The 13,073-nt window shown below is 43.8% G+C and overlaps 1 protein-coding gene across 1 annotated transcript in view; it reads left to right on the top strand.

Moving 5' to 3' along the window:
- The window catches only part of fto (FTO alpha-ketoglutarate dependent dioxygenase), a 124,828-nt gene that overhangs the window by 92,962 nt on the left and 18,793 nt on the right, over positions 1–13,073 (top strand). The gene's annotated exons all lie outside the window — the stretch shown is intronic.

The following is a 13,073-nucleotide window of genomic DNA, read 5'->3' as shown; positions in this document are numbered from 1 at the left end:
CAGGCCACACAAATAAATAACAAATATATACACTCTTTGTAGTGCAAATAAAACAAAACTTCAGGCAATTGGTAGATATACTGTACTTCAAGTATTTTCTTCAATGTAACAGTGTAACAATATGAGGTGCTTTCAATGTAACTGAAAAGTGCAATGTATAGCAAAACTAAGGAATTGAAAGATGTTTGAGGACGTTTGATTTACTTGACACCGACGTGGATATGCACCTGGGATATGCCCAGGGCATAATGTGCATTTCATGATTACATTCGTTCCTTTAATTTCTTGGAGGGAAAAGTAATGGCTATACTTCCATTTAGAGAAGGCTACTTTTGGATTATGTGGGCTCGCCATACCTGTCTCTCGTTGACTGACTCGCTTGTGTTGTTCGTCGTGTGTCCAACTGTGCGGGCTTTCGAACACCCGCCCAACTCTACCTCTGATTGGCTTACCGTGAAATTTTACTCAACCTCAGCCAATCGTTAGCATTTATGCGCTTGTCTTGTGCACTGCCCACTAACCAAGGAAGAACAGTAAAAAACAGTATTTCCCTCTCGGCTCAGAGATGTAGTTGGTCTGATGAAAAAGACAGCTTCAATTATAGTAACACGCCGCATTTTTTGGCAGTAACAGTAACGGCGTTATTAAGATGGGAAGAGTAATCAATTAGATTACTCATTACTGAAAAAAGTAACGCCGTTATTTATAACGCCGTTATTCCCATCACTGTGCATGATTTCTCTACTGTGTTGTTCCACTTTGAGCAGTGTTGTGTGTGACACAGCATTGACTTACTGTCTGTCGGTCTCATATCCAGTGTGGCCACGTAGTGAGCGGTGTCTAATGGAGCCTCTGATGAATAATGATTCCATACACTGGTAATGTTCTGTGCCGAGTAACGGCTGCATTGGTTTCTGTCCTGTTAACTCCGCTGGTGTAAGATTGATTGTGGTGTGCTCCGCAGTCATACAAAGACACTTCATTGCTTGGCAATGAAAATAAAGCTTCTCCCACTGAAATGAAGAGCAATGGCACTAGGGCAACAGAGACAGACCAGCGCCAGGCCTGGAGACAACCGCAGTCCCGTATCACCAGCATGTGTGAGTGACACACCATGAAATAGGGACCGCTCCAATAAGACTTATTTGTTTACACATTGCTTCCTGCTAATTGAGGTGTGGCAGAGTTTATTTTTGCCTCAGTCGAGATGAACCTTAGTCGCCCCGATTAGGCCTCTCACTGTACTTAGAGATCCTCCACCAAGACTCTCCTTCAAATTACACTTGACACTGTGAAGAAACATCTAATAGAAGTGTGTAATGGGCTCTGATGACAAACTACACGGTTGGAAGACCATGTAATCTCCCCGCAATTAATTAAAGTGCGTCCTGTGTGTGTGTGTGTGTGTGTGTGTGTGTGTGTGTGTGTGTGTTAGCAGGTTTTTTTTCTTTCTCCCTTTCTCTCACACCCAGCCTAACCAGATGCCACCAAATAACTGAAATAACATTGCCTGTCAACAGTAAAAAAAAAAAAAATGAAGACCCATACCCTAACAAAGAAAGGTACTTAGAGCTGGCAGAGGGAGGCAGATGCAGGGTTATTTATGCTCCAGTGCTTCTCAGTGTCCCTCCACAGCTCAACATCTGTACCTCCAGCCGCCTAATTACCCACAACTCCCCTGCCCAACCACTTCCTAGTCTGTCACCACCTCAAAGCTCGCTGGAGAAGAGCAGCGAAAAGAGAAGGTGAGAAGAGTGTTACCCGTTGCCCGTCTTCATCATACAGTTTCACCGTACAGTATTGTATTTTTACCCAGTTTAATTTTTTCTGCTACAGAAATGACAATGACAATGTTTGGCTGTACTACATATTGTAGTACAGCACAACACAACTTTTTTTTTTTTTTACATCGTAATTGATTTTACACAGCAGTTCTATCAATTTTACCTGCAATGTTCTATATCTTACTGATCAGAAAACCTTTTATATTAAAGGAGACGCTCTCTCTCTCTCTCTCTCTCTCTCTCTCTCTCTCTCTCTCGCCTCCTTAGCCCTCTTTTCACATTGTTCTCGCACTTAACTTTTGTTATTTATCTGTTTATTTTTTTCCCACTACAGCATTGATTTGAAGACAGAGAACGATAAGGCCCATTTTGGGGATAATTCCCCTGTCTTCACTTAATTTGTAGTCAATGAGAAATTTGCAATGCTTTATGGAAGTTTTGATGGGAGCTATCAGTTTGGAGTTGCTTGTGCCATTGATTTGATTAAAGGCATTACGCATTGTCTAATGAGTTTTACACATGGCTGAGTGGTAAATAATCACCCAGTGATTTCTGACCCAGAACTCTTCTTAACACCCCGTTCTCCTCTCATTTTTCTTACTTTCTCCCATTTCTCACTCTCTTGTAGCAGAGGACCAGACACTTGGTAGTTCACAGAAGAGGTAATGGGAATCAATTGAGACCGTGATTTGAAGAGTTTTTCTTTCCCCCCCCTTCTCAAGTCAAATTGATTCTTTTGCTTGTTTTGCTTTAATAATCATTTTAAGTAGGTGTTCAGTAAATGTGAAGAGAATGAATATGAGGTGTCAAGCCTCTTTGCGGTGATCAGTTTTTGAAACCTATAAATTTTACCCTGCTGCAAATTGTCGAGCAATTAAAGCGTATTGTGTATAATAAGCGGTGTCTCTACTGGGAGTTTAGCTTTATCAAGCCTGTCTGGAGATGGAACTCATACCTGCTGCTCTGTGAATTGTAGCACATAAAAGATGGACTGAATATGTTCCCGGGGAATATTGCCCTCTCAAAAAGACCAATCCGTCTTGCTTAGGGAGGCAATCTTAGGTGCGGTAGATAAACTAATATTTGTGTATAACCTCAGTCAGACAATACAAATGATCGGATGATTTTTCATCTCCTTATGCATACAGGGAAATGTGAAAAATTGAGGTTCAGGAATATTTGCAGGGTCTGCGAGGCGGCTGGCTGGGCCGCCGAGTGCCCTGGGCCACGCTCCTCACCAACGACTGCAGAGTGAAGAGTGATGAGAATATTATACCCGTCTGTTTCCCGTCACTCCCCATCCTCCCCTCCCACCTTCTTCATTTTATCCTCTCACCACACTAATTCATATGGCCACAAGATGGAGAGAGAGGGAGCGTGCAGTACACAGGCCGCCCCTCTGGTTTGCCGTCTTTGACTTTCGCCTTCTCCCCGCCACCCATGATTGACAATCACACTGACATAAATCACCCAGTCCCTCTCGCTCCTCTTTATTGTTCCTCCTACCCTAAACCAACAACTCTGCCACCACTGCCAGCTCCTACCACTGACACATGCACGCTCTTCTTTATCGTCTGGCCCTCGGCTATCACACTGCTAAAAACCCACTTATTGGGTTCATCTGCTGATGTTACCGGGCCAAAGTATTCATCACATTGGGGAGCTAGGGGGCAGATGGGGGCACAGTGTGGTCTCTAGTGTTAAAGTTTTGTCACTGAACTGAAACTCATGTTTGTGGAGGCTGCATTAAGATATTAAGGAGGCTACAATGCTGATACTCCATCAGTGTGTTATTGTCAGATGGCCTCCATGATCTTAAATCCCAAATACCAAAAATGAATTTTGCTTCATGCAGCATGTATAGCAGCATTTAATGGTTATATAAGTTACACAGTTATCGTTAACAAACCAGCTTCACTTTACACAAGACATTTTCTTGTAATGAGCAGCCCTTGAGAAGACGGTACAGTATGTGTGCTACGGGCCAGCCCAGTCAGGAAAAGGGCATGTTTTCCTATAAGACGAGAGCATTTGGTTCCCTTCAAATATAACAGTACAGTGTCCCTTTCTAAAAACTGCTGAATCCCACAGAATCCAGCCGTCAAGTGCAATTCCCCTCACCACCACCCCCTGACATGGAGATGGTGACATTTACCCCCACACCCTACTCTCCTCCTCCTCAGGTTTGGGAGTTTTTATTTTTAGTTTATTGCGTCGCCTCACGCCAAAGCCTCCATGTTTTCCTTTGAAAACCTTTCAGTTTGCTCTCTATATTTCTGCATTATCTGCCTTTGCCCTCTGCTTTTCAATATGTCTACTTTTCTCCCCCTTCTTATTTCATTTTCTCCCTCCCTCCTTTTCTTTGCATCTCCCGCTGTATCCCTCTCCCATCCGCTCTCTCTCTCTATTTTAGCGTTACTACGGTGAAGAACTTCTCACCTCCCCAGTTCATGATAAATCAGGGGTCTGAGCGGCGGCACTCGGTCAGAGGCATCATTCGCGAGGCTGATGAGATAAGCGCCGCTCATCTCTTGGCCCTGTATGGAGATTTATTGGGCTGGGATAAGCAACAAGCTAGCCATCACTCTCAGCCAAATAGACTCCTCGCCTGCATGTGTTTATTCTTATTGCACTGCCACGACCACTGCTGCTGTCAGGGGTGGAGTAGCCCCCGGAGGCCTGCTCCGTGGTAGAGGAAGCCTAGCCCTGCTCTCTGGATCATTACCGTCTATTAGATCAAGAAAACAAGCCTCCACACTGGGGCTCTGAGTGACACTGATGGCCCCAATTTCTCTCTATCTCTGAGGACCACATAGGCATATATAAAATAAGGTTATTGTTTATATTGGCTCCTCACATCCGAGTGTCAATAGTGTAGTCTTCCTTTTGTATATTTGCAAGCTCTTCTTTTGCTGCATTGCACAAAGAACAACATTCATAAATATTCATGTACAAACATGTATTTTAGTGGTGGGGTCTGATGACATGTGGCATTCAGGAGCAAGTAAGGTTTGAATGGATGTACATATTGGCTTTGTGGAAAATGTGTAGTTTTTTTGAGACAGTCCCTATCTAAACACTGTGCCCTGTGTCATTTTGCTCCCAGCAGAAATAACACAATATTGCTTTTGTTGAATTCATAAGCAAATATATGCACCCATACTGAATTAAAACACTCTGCTACAGACTTACTTGGTCTGGTATGACCAGTAGCTCGTGGTGGGTTATGCTAGCTTTTCTTTTTTTAATACCTGTGCTACTGTTACACTATGTTTTAGCGTGTGACAGATAAACATTTCAATCATTTTATGACAAAAGTAAAGCACAAGGTAAACATACCCGACCTCACAAGAGACGTGTTTCTTGTTTCCTGCTTGTGGGCCTTCTACTTGCTCTCATCCAGGGGCTATATTTACATACAGAAATGGTGGCAATGTAACGTTTCTCAAATGATTGTTGTTCACAAATTTCAGTTGCAATTGTGCAGGGCACTTGCGTGCTCTTGCAAAGGTGGCAAATTTGTTTTGATTAAAGAAACATGTCAAAATGAACAGGAGAGGAAATTATATCATGTTGCAAATCGCAGCTTTCATGTTAAACAATTGGTGAAACGGGCCTCAGGTCAGCTAATGTAGTCTTAAAGCAACAGACTCAAGAGAATCCTGAAAATGAAGGGTAAGTGCACGCCATTTTCCTTTTTATTTGCCGCTTCTGACCACAATGGCCACTGTTCAGCAGAAGTTACATAGTCTCACTCTAACTCTCCTCCTACCAGCTGCTGATGACAGCATTAATTTCAGGCGACCAGCAGTCTAACACATTAACTGTTGCCCGGAGCGTGTCACCGAGAGCTGCAGGCCAGGATGTGCACATCCAGCACCCACTTCTCCCTCCACTCCATCCCCGGTGCCACGAAAAACACACTCCGCTCACCCAGCAAGTTCTCCACAAATTGCTTTTACCCTCCTCACCCCATGAGTGTACATACGCACTCACATGCACACACAAAGTTAGGCCTGGGTGGGGTAAGGGGGGTTAGTTTCTCAGCACTCAGGTTATATTTAATCATGGCTGGCGGATGAGGAGGCTTTTCTCTTTATGAAAGGTATTAGAGCAGCACTGTGTTTTCACTCAGCTTTACACTCTGCCCCCATGCTTTTCTTCTCCTGACCTCCGTTACCATGTGCCAGAGAGGAATTTGATAAAGTGACACTGGGTCCCACTCTCTCTCTCTCTCTCTCTCTCTCTCTCTCTCTCTCTCTCTCTCTCTCTCTCTCTCCATCTCCCATCTCTGCCTCAGATCATAATAGTGCGTCTGGCAGGTCTGGACTGCCTCTCATCTCATCAGTGGGGTCACACCTTTGGGCTGCCCTCGCTCTCTTTCCCCCAGCGCTTGCCTTGCCATTTATTTTGCTGGTAAAACAGCCAGTGAACCGGCAGGTCTGATTCAATCTCCTACATCCTTTGGCTGATGTACCGGACAGAGCTATCGCCTTCTGCGATAAAGCTCACAGGAATGAAGAGGGGGCAGGGTTTTACAACAGGAACATCAGGCCCCCTTGTCTTGCAACTTTCTGCTCTCCACTCATCCTTTGCTCTTTCCTCACTGAACCTAGACCTTCAGTGAGGATTAACATTGTTAAAACACACTTTCGTCAGCCAAGGAATCCCGCTCTGACAGAATACTCTATCATTCAACTTGCCCTCTGCATCCTTATGTGACTCACCCCAACCCTAGTTGATCTGTACTACTTCTACTTAAGGGCCCCATTCTCTTTGATCAAACTAAAGTTACAGAGGAAAGTGTGAAGCATTGGGAAAGCTCCAGCAGAGGGGTTTATGCCCTTTCAACACTTTGAGAAGCTTGGGATGCTCTCCATTCTGCTTCAAGTTGCACCCGGGGACTCTCCCTACTTCACTAGCATGCATCAGCAGACACTTGGTCATTAGGTAGATTGACAGTGATTGTCTGGCCTGCAGAGCTGAGGCAGCCTGTGCTCTGCTCAGATGCCTGCTTTGAAATGCACACATATAGATTTTGTGTGGGTGAACAGAATTAACAGAAAACGTTACAAGCGAAGGTAATCGATAATGGTGTGAAAGATGCGGCGGACAGTGTGGAAATCACATTTTGGACAGGTTGCTACTCCATAATTGATTGGTTGTAGCTTTAAGCTGCTGTTGTTGTTTTTTTCTTTAACTTGAGGGCTGATGGTCAGTGCTTTACTGTTACTCATACCTCTAGCACTGAAGAAGGCAAAAGGTGTACTGTAGAAGATGGTGTTAAACCAAAACTGAGAAGTGGGATTTTCTGCCTTACAGAACTGTGGTGCTTGTTGTTTTCTTTTACATTGAGAGAGTGAGAAGACTCATTTCCTTTTCTGTGGGCTGTGAGTTCAGCATGTTGTACAAGATGCTTCAACATGTTATCTCTTCTGTTAGATGCAACACTAACATTACTTGTTCCTTGACCGATGGAGGTCTGTGATAAAATGCATTTAAAACACCTGAGATTGAGCATGGTCTTACTCCTCTCCTCATATTCCTGCGTTAGCTTCTTTTCCTGTGTGTTCTCATCTGTGTCTCTGTACTGTATGTGTTCACATTCAGAGAGGACAAGAATTTTGAAGAGGTTGGGGGCTGTCCTCTATTATTCATCAGTGTTAATGAGTGAAAGGAGCTGGCAGCATCTGTGGACTTATTGATCCTATCCTGTGGTTTCGTGCCTCACCTTCGGTGGGGGAGGAGAAAAGGAGGTGGGCTCAACCCGGACACACACCTCTTCTCTGGAGCCGAGGGAACATGCCCAGCCCCCCATTTCTCTGCCCTGGCTGCCCGGCCACCTGGCACTGAGACATTAGTCTTTCATTGTTTTGGATTGGAGGGCCCTATCTTGCCAGGGTTTAGAGACTGACTGAAGTGTCGTAACATCTGTGATTACACAAGATCTGTTCTGTATTGCTAAAAAATCAATTGAGGTGAATTCTTGTATCACACAGTGCATTGTAGTTTAAAGTCCATAACCGTACAGATAACTGTCACTGTGAAAATTACACCGTCCTATTGGAGATGGTGAAATGCCCTGCCTTTACTATTTTATATTCAGATTCGTCATATGTCCCCCCCCCCCCATGAATGAAGGTAATTTATGAAACTGTCAGAAACATAAAATGTTGCTGTGTAAATTGTATAATTTTATAAAGGATGTGTAAAGACCATTAGGCATTAACCCTCAGCTGGCCTTTTGACCATACAGTATATCTCAACCTTGCATAGGTCTCCCTCTCGCTCTCCATGCTTATGTATTTCCCCCAACCCACCCATTTTACTGCCTTAGTGCACAAACGCAAGCAGTCTAAATTCGGCCAGTCCCCTTTTAGTAATACCACAGAGAGGGGAGAAGCAGCCATTATGAATTATCCTTAATTACAGCCATTTCCTAAACTAATAAAGCAGCTAAATCTTTACTGCAAAGGTTAGTTTACCCAGCATGCATAAAAAACACTGCATGTGTGTGCATCTGTGCCACTTTCTGTGTGTGTGTGTGGGTGTGTTTGTGTGTGTGTGTGTGTGTGTGTGTGTGTGCGTGCGTGCGTGCGTGCGTGCGTGCACATGTAGGTGTGTGAGCTCATGCGTTCAAGCGTACATACTGGTGATTGGTGTGGGTAAAGAGTGTGTGTGTGTGGGCGCAGGAGAGCTGGCTGGCTGGCTGGCTGGCTGGCTGGCTGGCAGCACCCATAGTCCCATTAATTTCACGTGGGCTCCCTATCACCAGCCACAGATGCCTATAGACACGTAAATGAGTCTCCAGCGAGCGGTGGGCCGCCTCAGCCAGCCAGCTCGGGCCTAATGGGCTGGAAAGGCAGCGTATGTGACGGCAGGAGATGAGGGCCTTATTTACACTGGCAGACATTAGTGGATGGACGCTGATTCACTGATTAACACGTCAGCCTCTCTCACACACACCCTCCCCCCATGCCTCCAGCAGTTCTCTTCATCCTTTCCCTCTCTCCCTTCAAACCTCTACACTCTACACAAATAAAAATTAACACACACAAAATCATATATGCAAACATATCCTCTTCCTCTTGTTTTCTTCCCTTTCTTCTCCGAACTTCCCAGACCATTCACATGCCCATAATAATAGACATATACACACTAAAAGATACACACACACACACACACACACACACACACACACACACACACACTATCTAGTGCTGGAAATGCATGGTGGCAGGTTGCTGAGAAGGGGGAAGCCATCTGTGAATGATAGCTCCTGTGGAAAGATAATGTTTCTCATGCAGCGCCTCACTCGGCGCTGATGGAAGAAGATTACTTTTTGAATGGTTAAGTGGGTAAACGTTAGATCACGGCCACAGCGCTCCCGTTCGCCTCACCCACCATCAATCCCTCCCTCTCTCCCTCGCTGTGCCTTCCTCTCCCTTTCCATCTACTAGATTGTTTATTGAAAAGGCACAAGGAGGCCGCCGATAAGAGAGGCAAGGCTAATGCCATGATTTGTGTCAGTCACGCCGTACAATTTGTTACAATCGCGACACTTATCACAATATAATATGTTTATTCTGGTCAATTAAGTGGTGCAGGAAGGCTCCTGCATTTGAAGTGTCACATGCAAGATAGGACGGGGTGAGGCCTATCAAAGGAAATGGAACTAATCTAATTGCACAGCATCTCACGCTGCTGCTGGCTCCATAGCCATTGCCATCACTATCCCCAGTCAGGCTATAGACTGAAAAGAAGGAACATCAGTACAGGTTTACAGGTACAGAGATGGCCAGGTGCTGTTTTGTTTGACTGGCACATGTGAATAAAACCACATTGTTAAAAAATGTATTCACTTCGCACACACACGCACAAACATGCTCAGGTGTTCACATGTGTGCACTTTAAAACCTTCATTTCACTTACAGAAATAGACACTACGCGTATACAAACACATAATTATGCTTACCATAAATACGCTGCATATACACAAGTGGTATTCACAAACACATTTAGGCCTACAATGCACTGTACATATCCAAACACTCACGCATGTAGGTAAATACATGTGCATTAATACACACATAGGCACACACATTTCAGCACATGATTGGACACATGCAAAAGAAATCGGTACATCAGCGCACATTCATCCAGGCAGCTTCTTGCACACATGGACACACACACACCTGGACATGTTGTGGCCCAGCATAGATCCCAAAAGAGTCAGAGTATACATAAAAGCAGGCCAGGAAGTGAGGGCAGGCTGTGTAGCGGACCAGTGCTTCCATCGATCTGAGAGGGTTCATTAGGTAAGTGCTGACATCACAGATTGATGTCTCTTTAAACCAGTGCCTGCCGAGGAGCTGACAAGGAAAATCAGCACTATTGACTTCCTTAGTTGTGTGTGTGTGTGTGTGTGTGTGTGTGTGTGTGTGTGTGTGTGTGTGTGTGCGTGCGTGCGTGCGTGTGCATGTGTGTATGTATCTTTCCAACATATCAGTGTGTCAACATACATGCTTACATATTTGAGTATGTCAATGTCAATCTGCACAGATGTGCAATAAAATGAGTATGTGTGTACCAGCATTTGGCACACAGGTGTGTGTGTGTGTGTGTGTGTGTGTGTGTGTGTGTGTGTGTGTGTGTGTGTGTGTGTGTGTGTGTGTGTGTGTGTGTGTGTGTCCCTAGACGCCACACTAAATAGCCTAGTCTTTGATGGGCTCCTTGGGTGTAGGTGTTCACTAATGTTGCTAGTTATACACTCAGCCATGCAGCTAAGGAGCCTGTCACCCTGTTTCTGCCTTTTCGCCACCATTCATCCATCTACCATGACAGAGTGGGGAAGAGATGGAGTGGAAAATGGAGATGAAGAGTAAAGGAAGTGAAGGAGTCAGAGATGGACTGGATAGCATCTCTCTTCATCCAAGTTTTGTTGGCACATTAAGGAACTCTTTTTGGTAATTATGTTGTGCAAGATTCTGACTAATCAGCAATTCAGAGATATCCTTGGCATGGAGGTGCTTACATTTCATATGAGGCCTCAAAGTTGTTTAGTTAAAATGTAAGATTCAGTACCTAGATTCTTTCTTTCGTGCTGTGGAAAAATAGACTTATAGTTGTCTCTGTATATGACCCCAGTCCCCTCACCCAGTACTTGTCGATTGATTTGAGATGCTGTTTGTATCTGATGTGTTTCTCTAATTAAGATCAGGGGAGAATCATTGGCATTGAGCAGCTCCACACTCCCATCGATTGGACGAGATGGAGTCAGTGTTTGTGAGGATAGTGTGGACAGGAGTGACAGGAATCAAACTGGTGGGTCGAGCCACAGCGACACCTGACCAAGTAAGATGGTCCGTATAACCTCTGGAGTCAGACATTGTGTTTGTGGAGCAGGTGACTTGCCAAAGAACAGCAGAGACATTGTTGTATTTTGTAAATAAAGCGCCTGTGACCTTTCAATTATAGCATCATTTCTGGCAGCACCAGGCTGTTAAGATGAATCATTTCTTATTTTCATGTTGCAGCTGTAATAAGCAACTTTTGTAGCTGCTGATTTGCATCTATTGTAATTCATAACAAAGTACTTTACAATACTTTGTAATACATTTTAACAGAGGGCATTGACAACCAGAGTTCAACGGCACAGCTTAAGCTCTGATGGTAATACAATAAACACCTCCTCTAAACACCGTGGCACCACATCCTGCTGCTTTAAATGAGCAATTGATCAGCTTTTTTGGAACATGAACAGTGTGCCTTCATGTCCATTGGAAATGTCTTTAAATGATCAATAGTCTAGGAGAAAATTGACTTATCTCGCTTTAATATATCAATACTCAAGATGGTGTATTTTCACAAATAAGGAAAAGTAAGGCAGTTTAGAAAGTTTGCCCGTACTTTATTTTAGCATGAGCTGAGCATAATGCAAAGTAAGTGTTTGGATTGTGGAATGTGCAGAAGGCATGAATCCCTTCCAGGCCACCACCACCACCAGAGGCACATCCCCATTGGCTGCCTCCAGGAGATTAAAGAGAATAATTGCCAGCTGATTGGCTGTTTAATTTTTCATGGACCTTTGATGCACAGGGTGTTTGTATTACCTTTATCAGCAGGCATAATAATGGGATAGAGTTTGACACACTTAAGTAAAACAGGCTACCTCACAGAGTAGAGGAGCTGCTACTCTTCTTCTCAGCAGAAACCGACAGACTGCAGTGGGGTGCAGTATCTTTTCAGTGCTGTACAAAATTGTGCACATCATTTTTAAATGTTCTTCTGTGCAGCTAATGAATTATAATTAAAGAAAAGGGCAGTATATCCATATGTAGGTGCCACAGACAGATTGATCAGAAAAATACACATTAATTCACACATAATATTGTAATTTAAACGCAATAAATACAAACTGAAATACATTTTCTTATGTTTTTACAGTATTTTAGACAGTTACTGTAAACTGTATATAAAGTTTTTGATTTTATTGAATTGGATTTTAGTTGATGGTGTTTCTAATATTTCTGTTATTCTTTATATGTAAATGAAGTGAAGAACATATCAGAAATACCATTCAGTGTATTCAGTGTAGTCTAATACAACACTATCACAAAGTACAGCCTCAAAAAGCCATTTAGTGAACAAACAAACTGTTTGCAAAAACTGAGCGTTTCAAGTGAGGTAGTGTTTATTGCATGGCTGCCATGGTTGTATTCCATTGCATTACATTGCACAGGTGTTTCTATTTTTCTGGTGAGTCATTTTATGCAAAAGGTATCTGGCTATTTTAAATGAATTGATTGTATCCCTGCACATTATATTTGATTTTTAATCCTCTGGTCTCAACTCTTGCATACACTGTGTTTTACCATCTCTTTGAAAGCAGTATGAAAGTTCATGAGAGCTAGTTGTGCCAGCTCCTCCCAGATCAGGGACAGCTGCAGTTGACAGTCCCATGTTCATACCTCTGCCTGGTGACACAAATCTCTTCCTTTAGGTGACCTACCTTCTCCTTCCCAATCTATCTGTGTGTGTGTGTGTGTTGTGTGATGGTTGCGGCGCATGTCTCCTCTGCGGTTCCGCTTCGGAGGTCCAGGAACGGTGAGCTGCTCATGGTTGTCACTTTGAGGTGGGAGAGCAATCATTTCCTAGGACAACAGTCCCATCCTCATCCCTGCTCCCCGCTCGCTCGGATTAGTTCCTCTCGCTGAGAAGATTTGCATCCAAAATACTTTCTCTTTATTTATTTTTTCTCTATTTGTCCTTGTTTTCTTTTCTTTACAT

The sequence above is a fragment of the Sander vitreus genome, chromosome 1 (assembly GCF_031162955.1).
Source record: "Sander vitreus isolate 19-12246 chromosome 1, sanVit1, whole genome shotgun sequence".
Lineage (NCBI taxonomy): Eukaryota > Metazoa > Chordata > Actinopteri > Perciformes > Percidae > Sander > Sander vitreus.
Note: the sequence above shows the minus strand (reverse complement) of the source record. Positions and strands in the feature narration are given on the sequence as shown.